Source organism: Pinus tabuliformis, chromosome 3_2 (genome assembly GCF_031772625.1).
Source record: "Pinus tabuliformis cultivar Carrire ecotype Pingquan chromosome 3_2, CPIR1, whole genome shotgun sequence".
Taxonomy (NCBI): Eukaryota; Viridiplantae; Streptophyta; class Pinopsida; order Pinales; family Pinaceae; genus Pinus; species Pinus tabuliformis.
Window position 1 is genome coordinate 511,062,451 of NC_142302.1, and position 17,306 is coordinate 511,079,756.

General features: G+C 38.2%; 1 pseudogene; it reads right to left on the reverse strand.

Moving 5' to 3' along the window:
* Positions 1-213: 213 nt before the first annotated feature.
* The window catches only part of LOC149181562 (ubiquitin-NEDD8-like protein RUB2), a 45,717-nt pseudogene continuing 28,624 nt past the window's right edge, over positions 214-17,306 (reverse strand).

Genomic DNA, 17,306 nt, shown 5'->3' on the forward strand with positions numbered 1-17,306 from the left:
TTCCTTTGAATATGATGAAGTATGCTGGAATGTTACATGTTACTACTGTACAAATAATTAGAGTGGTTGTGATGTTGTGTCATGGATTGCAGATATTGTACAAAAAAGTGGGGCTATTTATGATGTATCTACCATCAATGTTTTTTTTGCAACATATGGCCATCTCGATATAACAAATTAATGAGCAACATGATTGGATCTTGTGATGGATTTTTAATCTATGAGCTGATATTTCCAACCAGTTACATACACTTAAACACTAGAATAATAATAAAAAAATGGAAACAATCTAAAACATGTCCTAAAAACTAAAAACGTGATCCCTAAGGATGTGGTACCAAAATATTCACCAATTGTAGATGGGTAACTAATGTAATTTTTAATATATGAACTCACCTTTCCAGCCAACTTCACACCCTTAACACAACATACATGAGAATGAAAATCCTACACAAACAAAAAAAAACTAGAAACTAACAAGATCTATATGAGTACATCTCATAAAAAAAAAACATATTTCAGAAACAGAATACAACAATACAATGAAAATATGGCGGAGATCCCAATCTTGCCAGTAAGCTAAGGAAAGGTTATGGCAGGGATCTCAATCATGCCGAAATCTGAGGAAAGGTTACTTATGCACAAAAATATCACACCAACGTTTTAGATAGTGACAAGGAAGTGTGATGGTGCCATAGATGTTGGTTGGGTGAGATTCTCCCATGTCCATCATTGTTTTAAATGAGTATGTCGATTTGGTCAAAGATTCCACTATATCTAAAGAAATAAGATTCTTTGCATAACTTTTCATAAAAATTTCTACCCACCCATCTTCCACCCAGCCACAATTCATATATCCACAAAGAAATCACACTGTAATATTTTTAATCTCATATCTTGCATATCCCATATTCCATTCTATGTTTGCATTTTCCCAGCATTTAATCTCCACAAAAAATAATGAGATATAACATAATCCTCTTGGAATTAATGGAGAAAGCTAAACTTAGATTACTGTTATGATGATTGTAGGATGCAGACTCTAATCTAAGATCTCAGATCCTACTATCTAGGGAGTGGTTGAAACCACCCTAATTATGTGAAATGCTATATGTACTAGGTTGCTGAATACAGATAGTAGAGTTTGTGTATGAGTGCTTGGGAACTCTCCAGGTATCTCACGTGGAAATTAATTTAATTAGAAAATTCATAGTTTATCACGGTATCAGAGATTCACTATTGTCGATCCTGTAAGCCGAGTTGAGAGAGCGACTGAGACGAAAGCATCACATGTTTTAGGTGCATAAGTGCGCTGACCCCACTATGAAACTACACACATTTTTTTATTTTTTCATTCACCGTAGTTTTCAAGTCTACAGTTGCGAAGATCTTTGTGAGACCGTGGTGTATAAGTGCACCAACTATGCAAACAAGAGAGGGGATGCCTAGAGGTCGGATCTGGTGCGGTGAGCGTGGATCTTGAGCTGAAAAAGTAGACTGCGTAATTTCCACCTGCAATTGTCTTTCCCTTATTGTCCACTACAACTCTAAAGGTTCCTTCAATGGCTTCCCCTTGTTGTAAGGCCGGTGTGTTGGAAAGAAAATAGCCCTTTTGCCATAATATTGCCTCTGCATTCGCTCCGAGTGGAGGGACAGAAACAAATACTACAGCTGCCACTAATAACATCAGTGCGATCACAAGCTTCGCCATCGAAATCAAAATGAGAGATTCAAGAAGACTGTGGGTGTGGATGAAAACGGCTTCTCGTTAATGGAATGTATAGATGGAATGCTTCCATAAATTTTGTATGTATTGTGGGCATTGAAAAAAAATCATGCTTCGAATTGTCTGTATGCCAGTAACCCATAAATTTTCTGAGGCAAGGGAGATATAGAGGGGAAGATGATAGCTCGATCTAGTAGAATGGAATGTAAAATGTGTGAGCATCCCGTAGTTTCTAAGTGAGATAATCTTCGCGAGATAAGGACACGCTTGTTTATTTTTGAAGTAAATTTTGGTTTGCAGTAGTCCTTTATTCTAGAATGGCTACAAGTGGTGGAGTCCATTGTCACCGTCATAATGTAAACGTCTTTCATCTCTGCCTGCTTTATCACATCTATATTTAGTGTGGATCTGACAGTTGGTTGTTTCTTGTGAAGCAAGATTCAGGATGGTTCCACGTCATTTACAATGATTTTGTTGAGTAAATGAAATTTTAAATAACAGGTAATGTGCAAGGATATGGCTATATTTATTATTTGAAGGACTTATTATTTGATATAAGGGGAGCATTTGGATAGCAACGATCAAGTATTGCTGCCAACAAATTTGTCTTGAAAATTTTATTATTTTGAGTAACCTAGGTGCTGGTTGTGGAGATCTGATCTAGGTGGATGTTTGTGGCCACCCACCTATCCCATTTGGACCCCCACAACTGTCTCTTTCAGTTTTTCAATTTCCTTAACTATAGCGCAGTTTACTATTTTTAGCAGTTTTTCGGGTCCTAAACTTCCGTAGCCGTTTTGAGGCCCTAAACGACGCTTTTTGGGAAATCTACTGCCAGCAATTTTTTTGATAAAAATCATCTATTTTGTCGTAGTCCTCGGAGAGATATTTCCAACGGGCTGTCATGCATGTCAAACGAAGATAATACGACCAATTCGCGACCCCGAGAAGTTGGCTGTCCAACTCACCCCAAAACGGGGTCCACAATTTGGCGTTTCATCTTCTAGGGTTAGGTTTTGGAATGTAAAGGGTTTTCTATTGTTTCTCAATAATAAATAGGCCTTCGAGCCTCATTGTAAACACAGTTCAAAACAGTTTAGAGGCATGTAGCCAACACATCTCTTCTTAGAGATAAGCTACCGTCGCCCTAGCTGGGTTATTTCTATTTCTATTTGTAAGCATATTTCAGTATTTCCCATTAATGAAATGAAGTATTATTTCTGCTACATATCTATCTTTATGGTTATCCCTATATTTTATTGCGTTCCTCTTTAAATCTGGATCAATGGTATCAGAGCGGTCTGCTTTTTCTCTGTTTTTCTTTCCATGTCCCCAACAAGGTCGGGATATAAGGAGTTAGGGCTTGAATTGGTCGAACCTTTGCAAGACTAGCCTCGCAAATATCGACGACCTCCCATGGCGGATGAGAAGAAAGATGAGGGGGCAGGAGATCCTATCAGAATCTTGCTCGAAGAAGCCCTCGAGCGGCAAAGGAACGCGATGATGGATAGCTTTGCACAGATCCTTCAGTGGCTACCTAGAGGCGACGCATCGGCTTCCAACAGCTATTGTGGGAACGCGACACCGTTTAAGGTACAAGTTAATTTCGAAATCCCCATCTTCGAGGGTCAAATAGATGCACATGCCATAGATAAATGGTTAAATCTGCTAGATGGGTATTTTTCTGTTCATGAATTTTCAAGTCGGGAAAAGATTATTTTCGCTCTTCTCAAAGCAGCCCCCCTGATCCGGATTTAAACAGGAACACAATAAAATATAGAGATAACCATAAAGACAAATATGTAGCAGAAATAATACTTCATTTCATTACTGTAAAATACTGAAATATGATTACAAATAGAAATGGAAATAACCCAGCTAGGGCAATGGTAGCTTATCTCTAAGAAGAGATGTGTCGGCTACATGCCTCTGAATTGTTCTCCAAAACTGTGTTACAATGAGGCTCGAGGGCCTATTTATTGTTGAGAAACAATGGAAACCCTTCACATTCCAAAACCTAACCCTAGAAGATGAAACACCAAATTGTGGGCCCCGTTTTTGGGTAAGTTGGTACATCAACTTCTCGGGGTCGCGAATTGGTCGTACTATCTCCGTTTGACGCGCATGATAGCCCGTTGGAAAGATCTCTCCGAGGAATACGATAGAAAAGTTGATTTTTAGACAAAAAATTTGTTGGCGGTGGATTTCCCGAAAAACGTCATTTAGTGTCCCAAAACGGCTCCGGAAGTTTAGGACCCGAAAAACTACTAAAAATAGTAAACTGTGTTGTAATTAAAGAAATAGAAGAACTGAAAGAGACAGTTGTGGGGGTCCAAATGGGTTAGGTGGGTGGCCACCAACATCCACCTAGATCATTCCTCCCCCCTTAGGAAGCAATGGTCCCCATTGCGTTGAGTTCCGCCCTGAGATGAGGAAGCTTTTGCAGAGCTGGGTCTCTGGTGAGCTGTTCTGCAATCTCTGATGTGTCCAGAAATGGTGGGGAGCATGGTTGGTGACGGTCCACATTGAACACTCGGCGCAAGCGAAGGAATGGAGGAATGTTGTGCTTCAAAGCATTGTTTCACGTAGCCTTGTTACTGGTGTAGGGACCATGTCGATGTGGTCTGAGTTTCTGATGGGTTCTGGTAAGGCGCTCCCTCTGCAAATGTAACCAAACTTTGTCGCCCACCTGAAACTTGTGTGGTACCCCTCCGGGTAAGGAGAAGTTGCTCCTGTGTTCTGTCACGACTGTATCCCTCTGTTGTTGCTGCTGTGTGGAGGGGGTCATGGATGTAGCAACGATCTTCCCCTTACTTTGGGAGCGAACCAGACAAAAAATAAATTTCATAGTCTATAAGATGAGCTTGCTGCCTTTCTTAGCAGTGATCAAAGAGGTGCCGGTAGGTGGGGCTAAGTCCAGTATCCTGTATAATGAATTATCCAAAGAAATGGTGACAACGTGAGGCTTTAACTCATACACAGCATGTCGGCTCCACAAGTATGGTTGGCCTAATAGTACATCACAAACATCCAGAGGTGTAACATCACACAATACCTCATCTGTGAAGGGCTTGATGCTGTAGGGAAGGCGACACTGCTGGTGAACATTGAGATCTCGTCGTTCGTGAAGCCAACCGATACTGTACGGCTATGGGTGTGGTGTAGTTGGTAGGCCCAACCGCTTCATGACCTCTGCTGAAATGAGGTTCTATTGGCTGCCACTGTCGGCAATGAATTTTAGCGGTGAACCCTTCACCCACATCTGTGAGTGGAAAAGACGTTCCCCCTCCTCTGGATCTTCGGGCTCATTTTTCTGGATCTTGGCAGTAGCAACAGTGACGCTGGTATCCGCATCAATGATCTGCTTCCCTTTGTCATTCCCCTTGTCGGGTTCTGACTCAGAGTCTGAACATGCATCTGATTCGGAAGCCTTCAACTCGGCCACCAGTGACTGCTTGGTCTGACACTCACTTGTGTTATGAGTGGGACTCTTGTGGAACTCACACCACTTTCCTCTGTCTTTCTTCAGCTTCGTGGTGTTGTTCTTTTCTTGTGACTTCGACGGGTTGCCTTGGGTCACCCCACTTTGGCTTTGTCCTTTGGGCTTTGGATTTGCAGATCCAAAGTCTCACTTCTTCTATTTGAGCTTTTGCTCGATTTTGACAGCGTATCGGTATGTTGTGCTGAGTGAGGAGATGTTCAAGAACTCCATCTCTTCCTGGATATATCTGTGTAGGCAGCCGCGGTATTTGAGTACCAGATGCAGCTCAGAATCTTTGATACCCAATTGTGTGCGAAGGGTATGAAAAGTGTTTGTGAACTCCGGCACATCTTGGTCCCGTCCCTGCCGCAGTGTGGTCCATTTGATGTATTTGTCCTCATAGCATTTGACAGGGTAGTACTCCTCCTTGATGGCATCCCGGAAGTCATTCCAAGTGGGTGCGCTGAAAACAATGAGCCTGTACTTTCATCCTTCTGTTCGCAGTAGGTTTCCCACCAGTCCTTGACGTGGGGGGCTGCTTTGAGAAGACCAAAAAAAATCTTTTCCCAACTTGAAAATTCATGAACAGAAAAATACCCATCGAGCAGATTTAACCATTTATCTACGGCATCTACGTCAATTTTACCCTCGAAGATGGGGATTTCAAAATTAACTTGTACCTTAAACGGTGTGGAATTTCCAGAGTAGCTGTTGGAAGCCGATGCATCACCTCTAGGTAGTCGCTGAAGGATTTGGGCAAAGCTGTCCATCATCGCGTTCCTTTGTCGCTCGAGGGCTTCTTCGAGCAAGATTTTGATAGGATCTCCTGCCCCCTCATTTTTCTTCTCATCCGCCATGGAAGGTCGTCAAGATTTGCGAGGCTGGTCTTGCAAAGGTTCGACTAGTTGCAGACCTAACTCCTTATATCCTGACCTTGTTGGGGACATGCAAAGAAAAACAGAGAAAAAGCAGACCACGCTGATACCACTGATTCAGATTTAAACAGGAACGCAATAAAGTAGAGAGATAACCATAAAGAGAAATATGCAGCAGAAATAATACTTCATTTCATTACTGTAAAATACTGAAATATGCTTACAAATAGAAATGGAAATAACCCAGCTAGGGCGATGGTAGCTTATCTCTGAGAAGAGGTGTGTCGGATACATGCCTCTGAACTGTTCTCCAAAAACTGTGTTACAATGAGGCTCGAGGGCCTATTTATTGTTGAGAAACAATGGAAAACCCTTCACATTCCAAAACCTAACCCTAGAAGATGAAACGCCAAATTGTGGGCCCCGTTTTTGGGTAAGTTGGTACATCAACTTCTCGGGGTCGCGAATTGGTCATACTATCTCCGTTTGACGCACATGATAAGCCGTTGGAAAGATATCTCTGAGGACTACGACGAAAAAGAAAAATTTTAAATAGAAAAATCGTTGCGGTGGATTTCCCAAAAAACGTCATTTTGTGCCTCAAAACGGCTCCAGAAGTTTAGGACCCAAAAAACTGCTCAAAATAGTAAAGTGTTGTAATTAGAGAAATAGAAAAACTGAAAGAGACAGTTGTGGGGGTCCAAATGGGTTAGGTGGGTGGCCACCAACATCCACCTAAATCACCCCCACGTCAAGGACTGGTGGGAAACATACTGCGACCAGAAGGATGAAAGTACAGGCTCACTGTTTTCAGCCGCCCCCACTTGGAATGACTTCCGAGATGCCATCAAGGAGCAGTACTACCCTGTCAAAAGCTATGAAGACAAATACATCAAATGGACCACATTGTGGTAGGGACGAGACCAATATGTGCCAGAGTTCACAAATAATTTTCATACCCTTCGCACACAGTTGGGTATCAAAGATTCTGAGCTGCATCCGGTACTCAAATACCACGGCTGCCTACACAGATACATCCAAGAAGAGATGGAGTTCTTGAACATCTCCTAGCTCGGCATAACATACCGATACGCTGTCAAAATCGAGCAAAAGTTCAAACAGAAGAAGCGAGACTTTGGATCTGCAAATCAGAAGCCCAAAGGACAAAGGCAAGGCGGGGTGACCCAAGACAACCCCTCGAAGCTACAAGAAAAGAAAAACACCACGAAGCCGAAGAAGGACACAGGAAAGTGGTGTGAGTTCCACAAGAGTCCCACTCATAACACAAGTGAGTGTCAGACCAAGCAGTCTCTGGTGGCCGAGTTGAAGGCTTCCGAATCAGATGCATGTTCTGACTCTGAGCCAGAACCCGACAAGGGGGATGGCAAAGGGAAGCAAATCATTGACGCGGATCCTAGTGCCACTGTTGCCACTGCCAAGATCCAAAAGAATGAGATCAAAGAGCTAGAGGAGGGGGAACATCTTTTCCACTCACAGATGTGGGTGAAGGGTTCACCGCTGCAATTCGTTGTCGACAGTGGCAGCCAAAAGAACCTCATTTCAGCAGAGGTCGTGAAGCGGTTGGGCCTAACAAATACACCACACCCACAGCCGTACAGTATAAGGTGGCTTCACGAAGGACGAGATCTCAAAGTTCGTCAGCAGTGTCGCCTTCCCTACAGCATCAAGCCCTTCACGGACGAGGTATATGTGATGTTACACCTCTAGATGTTTGTGATGTACTATTAGGCCAGCCATACTTGTGGAGGCGACATGTTATATATGATTCAAGGCGTTGTGCTATCATTATTTATTTGGATAATTCATTATACAGGATACTGGAGGTAGCCCCACCTACTTCCACCTCTTTGATCACTGCTAAGAAAGGTAGCAAGCTCATCTCATAGACTAGGAAATTTATTTTCTGTCTCATTCCCTCCCAAAGTAAGGGGAAGATCATTGCTACATCCATGACCCCCGTGAAGGCTTCCTCCACGCAGCATCAGCAACAGAGGAATACAATCATGATAGAACACAGGAACAACTTCTCCTTACCCAGAGGGGTACCACACAAGTTTCAGGTGGGCGACAAAGTTTGGTTACATTTGCAAAGAGAGCACCTTACCAGAACCCATCAGAAGCTTAGACCACTTCAACATGGTCCTTACACCAGTAACAAGGCTACGGGCAACAATGCTTTGAAGCACAACATTCCTCCATTCCTTCGCTTGCACTGAGTGTTCAATGTGGACAGTCGCCAACCATGCTCCCCACCATTTCTGGACACATCAGAGATTGCAGAACAGCTCACCAGAGACCCAGCTTAGCAGAAGCTTCCTCATCTCAAGGAGGAACTCAACGCAATGGGGAGCATTGATTTCTAAGGGGGCAGGAATGATCTAGGTGGATGTTGGTGGCCACCCACCTATCCCATTTGGACCCCCACAACTATCTCTTTCAGTTTTTTAGTTTCCTTAACTATAGTGCAGTTTACTATTTTTAGCAGTTTTTCGGGTCCTAAACATCGAGAGCCGTTTTGAGGCCCTAAAAGATGTTTTTTAGGAAATCTATCGCCAACGATTTTTATGAAAAAAAACGACTCTTTTGTTGTAGTCCTCGGAGATATATTTCCAACGGGCTATCATGCGCGTCAAACGGAGATAATACAACCAATTCGCGACCCCGGGAAGTTGGCTGTCCAACTCACCCCAAAACGGGGCCCACAATTTGGCATTTCATCTTCTAGGGTTAGGTTTTGGAATGTGAAGGGTTTTCCATTGTTTCTCAATAATAAATAGGCCTTCGCGCCTCATTGTAAACACAGTTCGGGACAGTTCAGAGGCATGTAGACGACACATCTCTTCTCAGAGATAAGCTACCATCGCCCTAGCTGGGTTATTTCTATTTCTATTTGTAAGCATATTTCAATATTTCCCATTAATGAAATGAAGTATTATTTCCGCTGCATATCTGTCTTTATGGTTATCTCTATATTTTATTGCGCTCCTGTTTAAATCCGGATCAAGATCTAAAAACTAATTTTGAAAATTTTCTTCTAAGTTATTATCTGCCACAGAAAATGCTAATTTTTTTGTTGATTTAAACCAATCTTCAGAAATATGTGCATCAGAATTAGATACTGAGAACGTTCCCAAATTGTGAGAGGTCGTGTACTTGCTCTTTGCCAGAGCTGAGGGTACTAAGACCTGTGTGGCACAGATGCCACAGTCTACAAGGTTCTACAGTTGAAGAGCTGTCGAAGGGAGAAGTTTCTCACCTCCGAGGTATCGGGGTTATTGGAGCTCCATGATGGTGTCGAGTCGAAAAGAAATCTCGAACCAAGATAAGCTCCACATTAAAAACATGTCTATATTTTTAGATATTTTTGATTCTGATGATGATGATTTTCTCATGTTGGTAGTTGGAATTAGCATGGGTAGTATGTTCAAGTGACAAGAAATTTCAGAAAAATGTGGCTATGTTGATGACCATGAGAATCAAGAGGCATAGTGTGTTGTGTAAGATTCACAAGCTGATCTTAAGGAAGGTTGTGAAGAGGAACAAAGTGTTGAATATCAATTGGAGGAGCCATATGAAGCTGATTGAAAAGACGTGGCATAAGAAGATAAAGCTGTAGTGAATTTAAATTTAAATTGTAATGATCTTATTAATATTTCTATGTGTACAAACATTACATCAATGAATGATGAAGACATCATAGTTGACTTTCACATGGTTAACACCAGAAATAGTGAGAGGGAAAATTCTCCTATGGAGCATGTCATAATTTTGAGAAGGTGACAACAAGAATTCAAGCTTTCCATCATTGGGGAAGAAATGAGGTGAAGATACATCACTACCTCATGGTGAGGAAAGTGAATATGAAGGCTCGATTCAAAATGAACAAGTATGGGCTCTACTGCAAGAAGACAAAAATGAAAACATCTGTTACCAAGTTGTTTCATGTTTTAATGTAAGCCTAGCTAACACTGAGACCATGGGTATGTCATTGTTAAGTACCCTTCCTCCATTAAGAAGGAGTGTTAGAGTTAATGGAGAAAGCTAAACTTAGATTACCCTTATGGTCATTATAGGATTGAGACTCCAATCTTAGATCTCAGAGCCTACTATCTAGGGAGTGTTTGAAACCACCCTAATTGTGTGAAAGCCTATTGTGTGAAAGCCTATATGTACTAGGGTGTTCTCCAGATAGAGATAGTATGTGTAATGTGTGTAGTGCTTAAGCACTCTCCAGGTATCTGGCTAGCCATTTAGATAATAAATCCTCTCACCACAAAAGCAACATATGTTGTATATCACATATTCCATTCTATGTTTGTATTTTCCCAACATTTAATCTCCATTAAAAAATGAGATATAACATAATCCTCTCACCAAAGAAGAAACATATCTTGCATATCTCATATTCTATTCTATGTTTGCATTTTCCCACCATTTAATCTCCATTAAAAAAATGAGATACAACATAATCATCTCACCACAAAAGCAACATATCTTTCATATCACATATTCCACTCTATGCTTGTATTTTCCCAGCATTTAATCTCCATTAAAAAAATGAGATATAATATAATCCTCTCACCACAAAAGCAAAAAACTAAAAAAACAATGTAAACCAAATATCATATCACATATTCCATTGTATGTTTGTACTTTGGGCATATAATCTCCACTAAAAAAAGTGAGATATCACATAATCCTCTCACCACAGAAGTATTCCATCCTAGCATCATAATTCCAACCAATAATCACTTAATATCAGCTAAATCTTCAGAAGTGTTTAGGAATTAATATCAGCTATATCTTCAGAAGTGTCTAGGAATTAATATCAGCTATATTTTCAGAAGTGTTTAGGAATGATATGGATAACAAAGAAAATAAACACAAAATGTAAATAAAAACAAGTCCACAAATTTTGAATTGGTTAATTCTAAGGAGAATAAGGCATTAGAAACATTAGGAAAATGGACAATTCCATGTAACTCAATGCATCCATAATCTTCATCACTTAGTTAAAACTGATTTAGAATTGAATATTGAGTGGCAAAAAATATTTCTTATCCATCTCACTATCAACCCCCACCCACAGCCAGCCAGCACCAAATGAAGAACAGAACCACCCCCAATGTTGTACTCACTTGCTATGTTTTCATCCTTCACTTGTTTTCCTCCATAGATGAGCCTGCAATGGGCATCAAAACAATTTTTTTTAGCATAGAAAAAAAAACAATCATTCAATACAGATAAGAAATTTATTTATGTACATCATTCAACATTTCAATATTTTAGCCTGAACAAAGTACCTCTTTTGAATTTACTATAAAATGCAAAATTACATCTATTATAAATGACCTTACAGGGAAACAAATCTTTTAGTTTTATAGTCTGACAAAATATATAGTATAATCATGTTGACTAGCAAATTTCAAATTAGCAAAAGATTCTGGGCTTAGAAGTCAATCTGCTATGTAGACCACTAAAATTAGATACAACTTGCAACACAAGCTGTTATCAAACCTCCCACTAGAAGTAGAAGGATCAAGTGTTACAAAGAAAATTATACTAATAGAAACTTGAAACACTAATGACCTTCCAGAAAAAAGACCAAAAATTGAACCTATTGCCTAATTTTTTCCTCCCAAATGGCCCAAGAGATAAAATTGAAAGATATTCTTTACATTACAGAAACGTGAGATAAACCATCTACTTAAAAACCCAAATAAATAGAGAATTTTGAATAAAATCCTAGAAGCTACTTAAAAACCCAAATAAATACAAAATTTTCAAAAAAATCCTAAAAGATGATAATAATGCAAATGTGGTTTGAGCCTTTAAAACTTAGGTAATTTTGAGAATGAGGACTTTTTTTTCGTAGAATTATAATTCTAGAGAGGGCTACCTATTTTAAAAGTTATGGGATTACTTTGAGGTAATGGTAAAACCCGTTGGTTGCATTCCTAGACATTATACTGATGGTCTTCTAACCCAAACACATATAAGCACATTAATTATGTCACTAATTTTAAAAATTATGGAAATACCTTGAAGTAATGGTTCAACCCTCAAATTTCTCCCGAAGGTATTATATTAATTGATTTGTGACCTATGTATACATAAGTGGATTAAGCTCACCCCATCTTTCTTTTATGAAAATCCCCTAGGATATAGATAAGGGTGTGAGAGAGTGCATTCTTAAGGAACTCCTTATAATATCATTGGTAAAAACATCCATTAACCCTAATGCCATGTATGGGATAGCATGAGAACCAATACAGGTCATAATAATAACAAACAAGATCAGTTGTGTGTCATGGGTGGACAAGGGCATTACATACCAATTCCGCCAAATAATTTATATATGATATAATAAAATCATATATATATATATATATATATATATATATATATATATATATAGAAAGATAGATAGATAGATATAGAATTTTTTAAATAACCTCCTCATATAAATGAAAATAACTATATAATTTTTAAAGAGAAAGAGAATGAATTGTAGTATACTAAAGACCCAACATGAGATATTTTAAAATTGCAATGATAACTATATATTGTTATAAGCTTTATTAGTAATAAAAATTGATATTAACATTGTTGAGTTCTCTTATATTCTTTCCATGACAACCTCACGCACACAAGGTCACACGGTGTCAGCAGCCCCCCTATACATTGTGTCATGTTCTACCAAGGGGTCATAGGGGGACGACTGCCTCGTTGTCGAGGGGTATGCACGGGCACGGTAGCCCTCTTGCACGGGGTCTCAGGGAATGCCTCGGAAATTTTTTTTGGACCCTATATTAGGTGGGCGGACCTACCTATGGTTTTGTGCATAGATTTCACAAATGGTTTTTGGGCATGATGGTTTTCTGTCCATGATATTTTCTAGATCTGGTCAAGGGACTATGGTTATGTTCTAATCCATGGTTAAAGGATTGGGTTTATGGTTGCTTCTGCATGTATATCTATATATATATATATATATATATATATGTCTATCTATCTATCTATATATATATATATATATATATATATCTATATATATATATATATATATATATATATATATATATAGTAACATTGAAAGGAGCATAATGAAAAATCAATCTCGTAGTTTTAGTATTGAAGAGAAAATCTCTATGTATATATGTTTTATGTTTTCTCCTCTCGCCATTGTTTGTTTTCTGTTTTTAGAATTCGTATGCACATAATTTAAGTATACGGTTAAAACCTACATTTGGTATTAGATTTGTTTTGGCTTCAAGGGGTTGCCTTTGTTGCTGAGGGGTTTTTTCTCGACTGTGTGTTAGACCCCGTTCACTAGGAGATCTACAAGATTGATTCTTGTGGTTGAAGAATATGGCAAGTAGTGGAAAGATAGAGATTGAGAAATTTAATGGTGAGAGATTTGAGTTGTCGAAACTCAAGATGGAGGATATGTTGGTGGATAAAAATCAATGGACCGCACTAGATCCGGGTACTAAACCAACAACAATGTTAGATGAAGACTCGGCGAAGTTGTATGGGAAAGAAACAAGCATAATACAATTGTGTTCCTTGGATTTAATATTGCTATTTAATGAGGGGAAGCTTCGACGAAGGCTTTGTGGGCCAAGTTAGGGACTTTATACCAATCTAAGTCTCTAGTCAATAAAATGTTCCTATGGAAAAAGCTGTATAACGTGGGGATGAAAGATGGAGACTCAGTGACAAATAATTGAATGCCTTTAATATTTTGGTAAGAAAGTTATTATCTCTTGATATTAAAATTTTAATTGAAGATAAATGCATTAGTTTTTTTTGTTGTCTACGAGATTCGTTGGATATTCTGGTTCTTGTAATGAGTAGCAATGCATCTACCTTGCAGTTTGATGAAATAGTCTCATCCTTGCTACGAGAGGAGATGAGACAGAAAATTATGGAGGGACAAAATGTTGATGCCTTGTCTGTACGAGGTTCGACCTAGAAAAGAAACAAAAATAAGTCCTTGAGTGGGAGATCTATATCTAGAGGGAGATCTAAATCTCTAGAAACCAAGGGAAGGGGTTTTTAGGAAGGGAGGTGATTTTTTAAGGGTAATTTCTAGGGGAGTGTCTGAAACCAAGGGATAAAGGTCAGAATGAGGGGAAAAGGGTATGTATAAGTAATGAAGGGAAAAAGGGGGAAATTACCAAATAAGTATGTGGGGGTGTAGTGAAATGAGGGGAAATTATTAAAGAAGCTTGGTGAATATCCTTTCATTCTCACAATTCCTCATGCACATGGAACGTAGGATTAAGCATGATCAATGTGTTTTTGACTTAGCAACCTTGTCCATTTGCAACATTTCTTCTACCTACCCTTTATTTACCCTAGCACTTTCTCTTCATTTCAATGGGTGCATTTGAGCTTGCTCACCTTTTATTTCATTTTATTTTGATTACAAAAGTATCTAATTATAACCTTATAACTTTCAATGGTTCACATTAAACACATGAGCTCATTTTTATTCTCTACCTAACTAATGATCTCCCAAGATTAAACAATTTGGCTAGATCCTTATTCTCTATCTATCAACATGAAATTTAAAGCATGGATGAGGCAAGATTAAGCCATTTGACCGTCATGGATTGTGACACTTCTTACAAGCTCCACAGAATCTTATTTTGCACAGTGAAGTAGAAAGTAGTGGCATTTAAATTTGCACACTTTCACATCTGATCTATTTTTTTTTTGGCGGGTTCATATTTTTTACTTTTTTTTTTTTTTTATCTTTTTCATTTTTTTTTTCCTTTGATTATTCTTTTAGGACATACCCTCTTTACGTTTTTTAATTTTTAATATAGAAAACATTTTGGAGAAAGAAAAAGCATGTACAATATGAAAAGACTAACCATAGCCAATTCAAAATTATAAATCGTATTATTATAGGACCCTAACATGCTCCACCATTGAATATTTTTGTTTGATAGTTATCACCACTGAACCCTTTTTTCCTTTACTATGTCATTTGAATTGCTTCATATTATTTTTTGAAACAAAAGTGATGCAAAGTTTAAAAATGCATAGCTTTTCCCTTTGATTTTAGATCTTGATATTGAAATTATTGTATATCTATAATATTGGCCTTCCAACATACAAAATTTTCTCCTATGGTATCGTGTTTCGAGCAACACTAGTTACATTGAGATTATATTCTTCAAGTCAATGTTACACCAAATCTCCGAAGATGACCTCCTTATGGACTTGTGGAATAGACCAAACTTGTATGGACTACCACAAGACACACTTTCAACATTTGGCAATTAAAACAGTACCCAAGAAAATAGAGTCTCTCAAATTTCGACTAATTTTTACAAAATTCAATTTTAATGTATCAAAAGAGAGTTATGATTATCTTCCCCAAGGCACTTGTTTGGGATAGAAATTTCGAGCATAAAAACATCTCTCATAGTACACCTAAAAAAGTTCTCAAATTTTTATACGATGTTCACCAAGATTTCATGTCCGATAGATTCTAATTTTGTTTGTATGAGTATTTTTCTTACTATCTAAAGCTATTTACAGAAAAATAAACAAGGCTAGAAACCTAAGGGCACATTGAACCCTCCAAACTACCAATCCCCGGCCATTCTTCAAAGAAAATGAAACAAGAATAAACATGTTAGACCTAAGATTTTTTTGATCCATAATGTAGAAATATGTCTTCTCAATTAATCACATTATTAGGATTTGGTCAACGTTTCTAACCAACTAATGTGGTTCATCCTCATGACAAGGTGAGAAATCAACCGATCTATATGAATAAATCGCATGGATGCATCATTGTCGAGAGTTAGTTGTTAGAAAATTAGTTATTAAGGTAAGAAAGGTATTATTTAAAATTTTGTTAAAACTTATTTGTTATGAATAAATAAATCTAGAATATTCTATTTTAATGAATTTAATAATTATGTATATAATATTATAATGTTAAAATATTAGGAGTTTAGTTAAGAACTAGCCATTAGGAATAACTAAATCTATAAAATTATATTTGAGTGAATTTAATAATTATTTATATAATATTATTTTTTATCGGAGGGCCTATTCTATTAAATAGCTAGGTAGACTTAAAAAATAATAATATATAATAAAAAAATAAAGAATCTTATTGTAGCCAAACAAGGGAAAATATATTTTTACTAAATTAATAAAAATAAAGCTTTTAAAAATAGATGAAAAAAATGAATAAATAAATAAATAAAATGCTAATATATATATATATATATATATATATATATATATATATATATATATATATATATATATATATATATATATATATATATATATATATATATATATATATATATATACATACTTATATTGGTATAATAACTTTAGAGACTCTGATTTAACAGTAACTATATTTACAAAGCTCTGAAGCGAGGATGGATAGGGTTTACGGTGCTGCCGTCACGCTGCGCTGCGAAGAGGCAGAGATGACAAAGAAACCATGGAGATCGAACGCTGGACCATCCCAACTGACTGCGCCGACAAGGTTCTGGTACTGCAGAGGACGAGATCACAATCCCTCAGCAACAAATCGAGCCTCAGATGATGAACAGTCCGCTCGCAGGTCAAGGTCGTTTATTCACTATCTGATTAAGGGTTACCCTCATGAAATACCTCTTGCCCTTACTATAACAGGTTACGGCCAGGAAGAATTACACCGTAAACGCTCAGATCTGCAACCGACAACGCAACCCTACCTGGATCCGCAGCCTCTAATTGAGATTAAGGGTAAGAACAAAGCGGAATGGCCGGAGATGGCTGCGCATGCTAGAGCCATAAAGAATATGGACCCATTTCCAGTTGAAAGAAGCAGGTGCGGCTCAGATCTGAAATCAGAGAGCCGTGGGGTGAAAAGAACTCGAACCTCCGATCCTGAATCAAATAAGGCGCGCTCAGAACCTAAGGCCATTGAATCTAAAAAATGGATGATAGAAGGTGGAAGATCGCCAGATCTGGAGAACAATCATGGGAATCAGGGCTTGATTAAGGCCGATCCATCAGATCTGAAACAAATATTTATCAGATCTGTAGAAGGCAAACACTCTTGTGTACAAATCAAGGAGGGGATGGAAGTCCAGGAGCTAAAAAAGCAGATCCAGAACAAATTGGGAATTCCGGCAGCATACCAAAGTCTCTTATTCTCAGGGATCTGCAT